General features: G+C 35.8%; 1 protein-coding gene across 6 annotated transcripts in view; it reads right to left on the bottom strand.

Moving 5' to 3' along the window:
• CNKSR2 (connector enhancer of kinase suppressor of Ras 2) overlaps positions 1-13,208 on the bottom strand; it is a 2,909,208-nt gene that overhangs the window by 59,248 nt on the left and 2,836,752 nt on the right. The window lies entirely within an intron of this gene.

Below are 13,208 nucleotides of genomic sequence, written 5' to 3'. Positions count from 1 at the left end.
ATTTGATGAACAGCATTTCTGATTAATCTCAGAGCTGGTATATATAATTAGTGAGGGGTGTGGGGGGTGCAGCCCCCCACATGTGTGGAATTTGATGAACAGCATTTCTGATTAAATGCCATTCATTGAAGTGTCACTTCGATGAAGTGATATAGACTAATAAGTGTCCAGGCTGTTCTTAAAAATATCTAAACTAGTACTTGCTTTAATGTGATTTGGTAGTCTGTTCCATGCATCACCTGCTCTCTCAGAGAACCAATTAGTACACTTCTCATTTCTATAGAATCTTCTACATAGGTTGTCTGATGATTTTCCAGTACTTTTTGAAAACCCCAAACTTTCCCAGAAATAGCTGTCTCTAAATGCCCTTTACACCTGAATAGGATCTCCTCTTAGATATCTGTAAGAGACACTGTACAAGTTCAGATATTTTAGTCTTTCATAATAACTTAAATTTTCACATCCATGGATGCCCTTGGTATATTTGCACAGTACTCCTTCCAATTTACTCATGCTTGTTTTCTTATAAGGTTTCCACATTGTTATTCCATACTCAGGGTTTGGGTCTAATGTAACTAACAAGCAATGACGTCATCATTTCTGATTTGCTAGACTTTATAAACCTTTTTATACAACCTATAGTTCCCATAACTATCATTAACCAATTTGTTGATATTATTATAAAAACTCAGTGCTGGATTTATCCATATACCCAGGTCCTTAAATGAATCTACAGTTTCAGTCACTGTATACTGTATTTAAAATCCAACTTTCAATTTATGTTATCCAAATCTCTTATGCTTAGTTTTTAATGTATTTATCAGCATATTATTCTCCTGTGTCCAAATGTACAAGTTATTTTGCAGACATGCCCTATATGTAACACATGTAATCAGTTTACCCAATTTCATACAATCTGCATATAGACTGTTGAACACCACAGATGAAAAACTTAGGTCTGAAAGACACAATCTAAACAAGTAAGGGCCTAGGACAGAGCCCTATGGGGCACCCTGACTGTAACCAATAATTTCACCTGTCCAGCTGCTGTATGATACTTGCCATGTCCTATTTGTAAGCCATGCAGCTGTCAATCTTATCAAGAGTACATTGATACCTAGTTGTTCTAATTCATTGATCAGTGTTTTATGTATGACTTTGTCAAATGCTGAAGTTAAATAAATATAAATTACATCACAGCACAATGTTTCATTCATAGCTGCTATTACATTGATATAGAACATTAAGTTACAGGTGGTAATAGATCTATTTTCAACATATGCATGCTGATATATGGTTCAAGTCCCAACAAATTCTCACAATAATTTATCCAATATTACCTTCTCCACTATTTTTCCACAACATGAAGGTAGACTTAAGGGTCTAGATTTGTGTTACAACATGAAGGTAGACTTAAAGGTCTAGATTTGTGTTACTCTTCTTTCCTTTAAAGACAGGTTTAATAAGTGCATGTCTCCAATCTTGAGGAATATCCCCATATTTATAAGACTAGTAAACAATAAATATGATGGTACTGTAAGTTCTTGCTGAAGTGTTCTCAGGTCATTATTACTAATTCCATTTCCTCTCTGTGCTTTGTTTGGATCCAGTTTGTGTAGTTCTTTTTCAATATAAGCTAATTTGATTCCAGTATCTGAGGTTACCTGGATGTCTCTATGACAACTTATCACCCCCTTTGTGGAGCCAAACTGTTTTGCATAAGATTTTGTAATTATATGTATAACTTGTTGTGTCTGAGAATACATTTTTGAATCTACACACAGTTAATCAATTTGCATGTCTTTACTCCTTTCACACCTTATGAATCTATAAAAAATGTTTTCTATTATACTCAATATCGTTATATAAATTTTCTTCAAAATTTTCTTGATCTTGTCTCATACTATGCTTAATTTGTTTGTCCAGCTTGTTTATTTCATTTTTCAAAGTTGTAGTTAGTTTAACCTCTCTTCCATTTCTTATATTTTTGTCTCTCAAATTAATCGGGTATCTTGTTCTTATGGAAATATATATCCCCCTGACATTGTAAGCCTAGATCCTGATGCTAGACATTTTTTTTACTTTTTGTACTCAAACAATTTCTCTTTCAAAACTTTCCACATTCCACCTGCAGTTTTTCAACTGAATGCATCACTCCAGTTAGTTTTACATAGTATCTGTTTTGCTTCCATATAAGCTTAATTAATCTTCTGTGCATTGGTTTAGAATTATTTAGCAACAAATTTTATAACCCCATGATAACTGCACATCAATGGTGGGAAAACTTGACATGAAGTAACAGTAACTTATTTAGGAATACAAAGAATGTATAGTATGTTCAGTTCCCTGGTAGATTTTTTACAATCCAAAGCAACTGTTGTTCCTGAACATACATTGTGAATAATTTCCTTACTAATGCTGTTGAATCAATATTATTCCAATCTGTTTATGGTAAATCTAAGTCCCCAGCTAATATTAATTTTCCCTCCTGTGTTTCATGCAAGAAATGTATGAATTCCTCTAGGTCATCAACCCTTCATTTTGTTGGTCTATACACTCCAATTGTTATATGTTCCAGGTTACCTTTATTGTTACAGTACACAATCTACAGCATTGTTGTTATCACTGAACATGTAATAATCACAGGTCTAGCTTTAATTCCTACCATAACACCTCCACCTGATTTTTTTTTTTTTTGTTAGAATGTCTGTTACCTAAGAACCATTCCTATTATGTGTTCTAGGAACTTTTCCTTCTCCTCTCACTTTGCCTTTTTGGTGTGTGGCTCAGAACAATGCATTTATGTTTATCTTCTCTTACCTAAAAATATGTAATTGTAATCATATACAGTATTGTCTAGCTTTAGTGAATTTTCTATTTGAATTATTATTTTTTTAAATATAATTCAATTATTTTGTCTAGGGATTCACCCAAAGCAGCACTTTGTACATATTGCAGATAAGAATTGGTTTTGTATGTTATCTTCTTTATGAACACTCATGTTAATCTGCATCTTCTTGTGTTATGTTCTGTTTTTGTTGATGTATATGAAATGGAATTTAATAAAATTCAATAAGAAAAAATAGAATGTCTGTTAGAGTAAAAACATTTTTACCCTGACAGAACTGGTTTCCAGTCATTGATCTTTAATGATGTTTCACGGGCGGCCATGGTAATGCAGCAGTTAGCGTTGACACCTCACAGCAAGAAGTTCTCTGGTTCGATCCATGGCTAGGGTGCATTCTGTGCGGAGTCTGCATGTCCTCCCTGTGGTCGCATGGGTTTCCTCTGGGTGCTCCGGTTTCCTCCCACATCCCAAAGACATGCTGTAGGTGGAGTGGACACTCTAAATTGGCCCTAGGCGTGAGTGTGTGTGTGTGTGTGTGTGTGTGTGTGTGTGTGTGTGTGTGTGTGTGTGTGTGTGTGTGTGTGCCTTCTGTGGAAGGTTGGGCACCGGGCTGGCAACTTGACACCGTAAAACTCCACTGCCAATCATGAGCAGACAGGTGATCAACTGTGGTGACCCCTATCTGGGAAAAGCCGAAAGAAGAAGATGATGAGGAAGATCTTTAATGATGTTTCACAAACAATAAAAACACAAATCATCTGGAAACACAGCAAATTTCCAAATAAAAAAACTTTAATATTAATGCTCCTAGCATTAACAACCATCAGAGATGCACCAAACGTTGCTATGTGCGAACTGTTAAATTTTTAACCTGGCAAAAATCCTGCCTAGTGTTTGTCAAATATTGCAAAATATATTCTGAAAAAATTCTCTTCCCTGATCTTGGCAAATGCATGTCATCCTGTCTGAACATGCGTTTGTCGAAAATTAGGTTTGGATGTTCTACACTTTCAATTTTTTAAAACAGGACATTTTTTCCATGAAGGTATTTACACAAACATTTATTTCATTCACGCTGACCTAACAATCCTTTCTATATATGATTTTTGAGAAATACACCCTAACACCAGTACAAGCCATACTATCTAAGAGGGCTGTAAGTTCCCTACTAACAGTCAGAGAGTACTTGTACATAAGATCAGTTGTACAGTCAGGAATAAAAACAAATCCATATGTCCTTACATTAAGGCATTCTGAGGCTTATTTCACATCTTCTATTTTTGCAAATGGCTAACATATCACTATTCAATGTTCATCATCTTCTATGCAAATGTAAGTATCAGTTCCTCTATTAAAAGAATCTCCAATTACAAGAATATATTTTCTGACCAGATCTGAAGAATGTTCACCTTCTAATACAGTAATATCTGCTCTATCAATTGTTACAAAGGAATGATCTTCACCACCATTAGTCTTGTTAATCCCACTGCTTTCATTGCATATTAAATTTGCAAGTATACAGTTCTCATCCAACTGGCTTTGAGCATACACAACTTGAGCCATGTAGTCAACATCTGTCTTTCTCTTCTTTTTCCTTATAGTAATGCTCTAAAATCCTTCCACGTTCAATTTTGATTTCTTCCATTTCATCTGCCCCTTGCCTTTTTTTTTACCATCTCTCTTGGAAAAATTATGCCTTTTCTGTAGATTGAAGGCTTTCTGATAGAAAAATGTTAGCATTCCCTGTAATCTGTGTGTGACGAGTCCTCTTCACCCCAGGGCAATAACTAAGAAGTCTCAATCCTCACCACTGTCTCCAGTAAGGGTATGTCACTAAAAGCATGGATAGAAATACACAATTTCTCCTAAGAGTACACCGGGAACAGGTTCCAAACCAGGGACTGGACTAAATGCTTCATTCCATGTCCCCAAATGAGTCTCCACTCTAACCACTGCAGAGCACTGTGTCCCAGTTCTAAGTATCTGACACACTCACTCTTAAATGTCTGATAGTCACACATACACACTCTTGGGAAAGACTGACATACACTTATCTGCTATTTTTCTTTGCCAAAATTACAAGGTAATAGCTGACACTAGTCAAATACCACAATACCCTTCAACAGGGGTGTTCAATTATATTTGGTAAAACAGATACTGAAAGAAATGGTAGTATGTATCCCAAGCAGTAAGACTTTACAGAGTAGCCCTGGTGTTATCACAATAAGCATAAACACTCTCAAGTTATTAAAAATATTAACTAAATAACCAGCAACAATGAGAGGTAGTAAAACATTTAATAATAAATAAAAGTATTTAAAACATGTAAATATTGAATAACTGATTCTAATAAACAACAGAGTTTCACACACAGGAAATATGAAAATAACACTGTAGGATAGATCTCACATTGATTTTAGAAAACTTCTAACTAGCTGCAGATCCCTGACTATCTGAAGTTTAACTGCCCAGTCTAATCTAAATAACTCAGCAAGGCAAGACTATACTCTTACTTCTGTAAGGCAAGATGAGGAAATATGTCTACACTCCAGGCTGTTGTCTGGCCTCAGCGACTGGAACTACTACTCTGGAAACAACTGGACTACTACTACTGAACAGCTTTAGAAAACAACTACTGAGCAATAGCTGAACAAGTGACTCAGAACCTACTTTTTATAGCAGATCTTTTTCAGAAGTAACAGGAAACTGTCATGAGAAATCTACTCTCATATCAGACTTTGAAAAGTAAACAAACAGCTGCAGTGAAGATTCTATTCTTCCAGACCTGGCACACAATGACATCATATCTAGGTCAGCTGACACTGGCATAACATGCATTCAGAAGTCTCCCCACAAGGAAACTATACATTTGATCAGCCAGAAGAACACCATTTGAAATTCAAACATCCTGAATAAATCAGAGTGATAATCAAAAGACAAACTTATTTACAAAATTATAGCTAGTCATGCTGGCATATGTAAAATAGGGTAATTTAAAATTATTTACAAAACTTCAGCCAGTCATGCTAGCACAGATAACAATATTGAATATCCTCACAATCTGTGTATTACGCAAAAAACAGTTTCCTGTATAGTAGGTATTCTTTATTTTACAGACATTTATCAGCTTTTTTTTCTTCCTTGTTTTTTGTGAACTTCTTCCTTTCTTTTTTTTTTTTTGTGCTAAACATTGAATCCTCAGATTACTGAATACTTGCATCCAGAAATCCAAAGTTGTCAGGGGCATTGTCTTATTTCATAGGTGTTGAATGATCTTTGCAGACAATAGATAAATAATTTCCTAAATGTGTTCCATTTGCTCTTTGCTTAACATTATTTATCTTACCAGTGCATTCATTAATATATGTAACAAAAGTTCTCCAAGCCATGCCAATTGCACATGTGTAATCATCATCAGTAAGTCTAGCTTTACTTCTAATAATGGTAAGCAAATCATCCAACTTTTTACATGAGAAACACAGACCACCAGTGTTATCAGGTTGTTGTTGTTATTTGTCTTTTCGGCTTTTCCCGGTTAGGGGTCGCCACAGCGGAACTCCGGTCCGCTAATGATTGGCAGTAGATTTTTTTTATGGTGCCGAGTTGCCAGCCCAATGCCCAACCTTCAGCGGAGGCACGCCCATTCACGCATGTCTTTCGGAGGCCACTCGACCATGGGGAGGACATTGTTACCTTTAAATATGTACAGCATTTATTACACTGTACAAGATATTTATGTTTAGCAAATCATTAATGGCATACTCATTTAAGGAATCTATATTCAGCTTCAAACGAATAAAAATAAGAAAAGAATAATCAAAATCAATAACTAGAGAATTTAAAGAGAACATAAATTCTATTAGAAAAATCTCTCAAGCATTGTACAATTAAATTCTTAAGTACAGTAAAGTTGTTCTAACCTACAAGTTCTGAAAGTCAGACAAAAGTTCTAATTCCTTTACATCGCACATGAATGTGTGCAGTAGCTTCTGCTCACTATCACTCACAGTTACACTTCTTTTTAACAGTAAAGATCAATAAATCACAAACCAAGATAGATTGTTTAGATATGCTCTGGCTTGTCCTCTATGCAGTGTGTGTGAATTTATAGCTGACTAGGCCCCCTTTGATCACTAGAGCTTGCCTGTCTAAAACCTATCCCTTTCTAACAAATGTTTCTCTGAAGGAGGAATTCAGCTCCCATCTCTAGAAGAGATTCTCCCATATAAGAGGAACATGGGACATAGAGCTCAAATGAACCATTTTAGTTAAGACAATAGCAAGAACCTATGTCCAAAGGCTGATCAGTGCTTGCCAAAGAACCAAATATAAGACTTTCTGGTGGACAACAGTGGGAAAGCAAGGAATCAAGTTAAAGAAAAAAAAACACACTTGTATTCCATGCAATAATATCAGATAAGGTATCTCTGTTTTTGTCCTGCAGGTTCTAACCAGTCAGAAATTCAGTATTTGCAGAAGAAAAGGCCCATGTGTAGGATAAGCTTGCAGACGCTATGGAGACAGACATTCTAATGGACTCTCACAGGCTTTTCTAAGTCATATAGGGACTCCAGAGGTGGGATGACTGGACACTGCACACTGTTTTTAAGCAAGAGGAGAGAGAGAAATGTTTACCTTGAAATGGGGAATTCTGAGGAGGATAAAGAAACACTTCGAAGAACTCCACAATCTGGTGGATACATGCTCCTTTCAAGAAGCAGTGCTAGAATTAAGTAGTCCACTTTTGTGAAAGGGTTCATTGCAGCAGTTAAATAGTTCTGGAGCAGAAAGCTGTGCAAGTGAACAAGATCTGGCTGGAAATGATGAAGGCACTAGATTATTTCTAGGGTGCTGAGGTTAATGTACTTTACAAAGGTGAGTATATGGCAAGTTCTAATAAAGTGGCAAAACAGCATGGTAGTCCCTATTTTCATAAAAGGCATGACCACAGTCATCAGCTTCCCCGAGAAAGCTTATACCAGAGTACTAAACTGAAAGTTTGATTCATTTCTGTCCTGTCTGTAAAACTGGATGAACTCCTCCTCATTGCAATGATGTTGTGTGAGTCAGGAGAGTTTGCTGTTATGGACTACAAATGCTTACTGACATAGAGAAAGCACGTGATAACATATCCTGGGATGTCTTGTGTGAAGTATAGAGTACTAGGTCCACTTCTATGTACCATTAATTACTTGCAATTGTAAAGTAAGAGCTGTATCTACTTTACTGGTGTTAGGTTGAATACATTCAAGGTGACACTTACCCAGTACTCCATTTATTACCTTTACTTGCAGAGTTAGAGTTGTAGTTATATTGAGTGTCATGTTGAGTCTATCAGTGGTGGCATCCACTAGTGGAGTGTACAATCTCCTGTACTGCTCATGATATTCCTGGGCAGAATAACAAGGCAAAACCAAGGTTTGCAGAGTATCCAGTAAGAGGACCTGAGGGTTCCAGCTTTGTTATCTGCAGATGATGCTACCCTCTTGGCTTTATATGACAAAATTCCAATTGTGTACTGGAGTGGTTTATTATTGATGATGAAGTGATTGTGATGAAAATCAGCACCATTAAATAAGATGTCATGGTTCTCAGCCATGGAAGAGTAGATTGCTCTCTGCAGGTGAGCAGGCACTTGAACAGAAAGATGTTTATTATCATGGCGACGTGTTCATACATAAAGATAAAGGGACTGGGACTTTGGCAGGCAAATGTTTGTAATGGCAAGAGTACTGCAGATACATATATATATATATATATATATATATATATATATATATATATATATATACACACACAAATATTTCACACATAGATAATGCCGTTCTGGCCTACCAATATACCAAAACAGTTCTTCCCATAATAAGTGTCTGGGCTGTTCTTAAAAATATCTAAACTAGTACTTGCTTTAATGTAATTTGGTAGTCTGTTCCATGCATCAGCTACTGTGTCCAAGAACCAATTAGTACACTTCTCATTTCTATAGAATCTTCTACATAGGCTGTCTGATGATTTTCTGCTACTTTCTGATAACCCCAAACATTCCCAGAGGTAGTTGTCTCTAAATGCCCTACATGTCTGAATAAGATAAAATTTCCTCTTAAGTATCTATATGAGACACTGTACAAGTTCAGATAGTTTAGCCTTTCAGAATAACTTACATTTTCACATCCACAGATGCTCTTTGCATATTTCCACAGTACTGCAGTTTCAATCCCAGTGTTCTGTATTAAATATTCAGCTTTCAGTTTATGTCTCCCAAATGTCATATGCTTAGCTTTTGATGCATTTATCATCACATTATTCTGCTGTGGCCAAATGGTCAATTTAACCAAGTTTTTACAGTCTGTAACACATGTAATACATTTAGTCTTTTTCTATGTCATCTGCATATAGACTGCAGAACACCTCAGATGAAAAAGATAATCTGAAAGATACAATCTAAACAAATGTGGGCTTAAGATAGAGCCCTCTAGGACACTGCGACTATAACCTTGCATTTCACCTGTCTAATTGCCAAATGACATTTGCCATGTCCTATTTGTAAGCCATGCAGCTCTCCATCTTGAAAATAGTACATCAATATATAGCTGTTCTAATTTATTGATCAGTGTTTCGTGTATGACCCTATCAAATACTGAAGTTATATCTATATAAATTACATCACAGCACAATTTTTCATACCTGTTATTATACTGCTATAGACCATCATGTTACAGATAGTAATAGATCTATTTTTTTAACATATGCATGCTGATATATGGTTTCAATTCCCAACCTTTCCAATTCTGACAATAATTTATCTAATATAACCTCCATTATTTCTCCACAACATGAAAGTAAACTTATGCCTCTGTGTGACTCTGAATTTCTCCTATGCCCCTTTACTTTAAATACAGGTTTAACAAGTGCATGTCTCCAATCTTGAGGAATCTCCCCATATATGAACAATAAAATAACAGATATAATGTTCTCAGGTCATTATTACTAATTCCATTTCCTTCATGTGCTTTGTTTGGATCAAGTTTGTGTAGTTCCTTTTTAATATAATCAAATCTTATTTTAGTATCTAGGTTATCTGGATGCCACTAGGACAATTTATCACTACCCTTTGTGGAGCTAAACTGCTTAACATAATATTTTGTAAGTATATATTTAATGTGTTCTGAGAATAAAATTTAGAATCTACACACAGTTCATCATTTTATTTTTATTTCTACCCCATCTTATGTAGGTACAAAATTGTTTGCTATTATGCTCAATATCTTTATATAAATTTTCTTCAAAATTTTCTTGATCTTGTCTCATACTATGTTTAATGTATCTGTCCAGCTTGTATATTTCATAGTCCAAAATCATAGCTCAACTTCTTTTCCATTTCTCATATTTTTTCTCCCTCACCTTAATCAAGTATCTTGTTCTTATGGAAATATTTCCTCCTGAAGCTCTGTGCCTAGATCCTGATGTTAAATTTCTTTCAAACGTTCCACATTCATTTGGCAGTTTTTCCTCTGACTGCATCACTCCAATTAATTTTACATACTGACAAATTTGTCTTCTTATAATCTGTTATTATTCTTCTGTGCATAAGTTTAGATTTCAGTTTAGAAGAATTATCTAGCAATAAATTAACGTTTATAAATTATCAATGGTGGTAAAACTTGATCCAAAGTAACAATAATTTGTTTAGGAACATAACAGTGTCTAGTATGTTTTGTTTCCTTGTAGGGCTTTTTACAATCTGAAGCAATTGTTGTTTCTGAATATATATTGTAAATAATTTCCTTACTAATGTTGTTGAATCAATATAATTCCAGTCTGTTTCTGGTAAATTTAAGTCCCCAGCCACTATTATTCTTCCCTACCTCATGCATCAAAGACAGGAATAGGAAATGCTTTAGCTAAATATTCTATAGAATGCTGTTCCTTTAAGAAATTCTTTTTTGGTATTACTGATCCTTTTGATTTCAATGGAACAGATAAAATAAATTAGAATACAGAGAACTTACATGGCAGATTGTGTTTCATGCTTACAGAAAACCAGCACTCAACAGCAACATTAATTACAAGGTTGTTTTAACTAAAAATCAGAACAGAAAAAAAATGTAAGAATTTTACTGTTTGTTTTTTATTATTCTGCTGTTTTACTTAGGTAAATTTTCAATTTGCATTTTTTAATTGACAATTGTAATAACATCATGTGATAATGGTTAGTTAACTATTGAAGGGTATTTAAATAAGAGTTTTTGTGAGTGATTTCCTGTTCTGAGGAAGGCCTCTTCTTGGATCCAAAGCCTTTCACACTGTCTCCCACTCCATCCTCCTCTCCAAACTCTCTCAACTCAACCTCTCCTCAGCAACAATCTCCTAGTTTTCCAGTTACCTCACTGACAGCAATCTGTCAAATGGCTCTCTGCTCTATCTCCCTCTCTGCCCTTCAAAATAGGCATCCTATAAGGCCCGGTTCTAGGCCCCCTTCTTTTTAACATCTTTGCTAACCAACCTCACACATCTTGTCCTCAGTCCTATCTCATTCAGTATGTTGATGACTCCACTATCATCACCTTTGCTGACAACCCCTCAAACCTGCTCACCCTAACACAAATATCCATTAACCTCACTGAAACATGTCATACTAACAACCGACTCACACTAAACCCAAAAAAGACCAAACTTCTTCTCTTCCTACCCAAATCCCTCTACCATATGAAGGCCTCATTCACCATCTCTTCCCTTAACAACACTACTATCTCAGCTGAACCCTACACTAAGCTCATTGGAGCAATCATAGATGACCAACTTAAATTCAACCTCCATGTACATCACTATATCAAGAAAACCCACCAAAAAACTTGGCCTACTTTATAGAAACAAACAGTTTCCCACATCCAGCTCCAGAATCACACTTGCCCAAGTGTATCTTCTCCCTAACCTCTTTTACAGCTCTCAAAGCTTAACCAACTTACAGTCCTCTCTACTTTCCAAACTGGAAACCATCTACAACAAAGTGACTAGATTTGCAGCTAATCTGACTACATTTCTGTCACACCTTCCAAACACTCAGCTGGCTACAGTTTTCTAACCAACTTTTGTTTGTGCAACTTCTCATTGCCCACTCTATCCTGCACAAGTCATCTTCCTGCCCTACCATATCCTCCCTTGTCTCCTTCTATAACCCCCATGCTCTCTCAGAAGGTCAGACCAATGTCTCTTGCAGATTCACAAACCTAAAAAATCCATTGGGCAAAGCCTCAGCAGCTACTTTCCAGTTCTTTCATGGAATAAGCTTCCCTCAACCCTCAGAAATATTACCTACATTCATGAATTAAGAAAACTCTCAAAATGTACTTATACACCACCTGGACCTATCACTGCAAACATCTGACTTGAACCCTCCCCTCTCTCCTCCATTATCTTCTTCTTTCCTTACCTTCCTTCTTACTCCTTCCGTTCCTTCCATTATGCTGTCTAAACTAACCTCTGTGTATTACAGTTAGAAACTACTACTGCTCGCCTTGCTCCTTCACCTCCTAGTTTCTGGTACTAATCAACTTGCATCCTACCTTTTATTACCTTTTCTACTAAATCAGCAAACACACTTGTATTACAAACTGCTATGAATGATATAACTGACCGCTGAAGACAATTCTTTTGCATTTTTTGGGTACTTTCTTGTCACCGCCTGCCTCAATACTTGCTACTCAGTAGACATGTCTCCTTTGTTGAAATCTTTTCCTGTATACTTATTGTCATTTGCTTAACCTTTTTATTGTATGAATTTTATAAATGTTATTCTATTTTACTGTATTTGGCTTCAATCCTGTGAATTTTTATTAGCTTAATTGCACTGTGGAGCTTTTCTCCCTGGGCCTCTGCTGAAAAAGGGCGGAAGTGCAGTTGGATTATCCTGGTCAACACATGTCAAATAAATAAATAAATAATTTGTTCATCCATAGGTCACACAGATTTTACAGTATTAATGCAGACATGAAAAAGATGTTTTTCTAAATGGTTAAATCTCATAAAGTCTTCACATTAACCACCATGTTTTAGTGTTACTTTTTACAAACACCCACTGCTCAGGTATGTCACCCCATTGCATTATTACTTTAAATACAGAAAATAAGTAATTACTTAATAATCTGCCCTACATGCCTCATAGTGACAATTCTACTGTGTTTGCTAAGCATAGCATATCAGCTTGTACATACTACCTTGCTGCCTTATATTCAGGTATGTATCTGTGCCAGGACTTCAGTAATCAGACTTTGAAAACACTGACAAATATACCTGCCCAGGAAAACAAGAACATTTCCGGTTAAAGTGATTCTGATCTTACAGGATACACAGGAACTCTGAT

The sequence above is a fragment of the Protopterus annectens genome, chromosome 5.part0 (genome assembly GCF_019279795.1).
Source record: "Protopterus annectens isolate FY-2018-M chromosome 5.part0, PAN1.0, whole genome shotgun sequence".
NCBI classification, from domain to species: domain Eukaryota; kingdom Metazoa; phylum Chordata; order Ceratodontiformes; family Protopteridae; genus Protopterus; species Protopterus annectens.
This window is presented reverse-complemented; position numbering and strand designations above follow the sequence as displayed.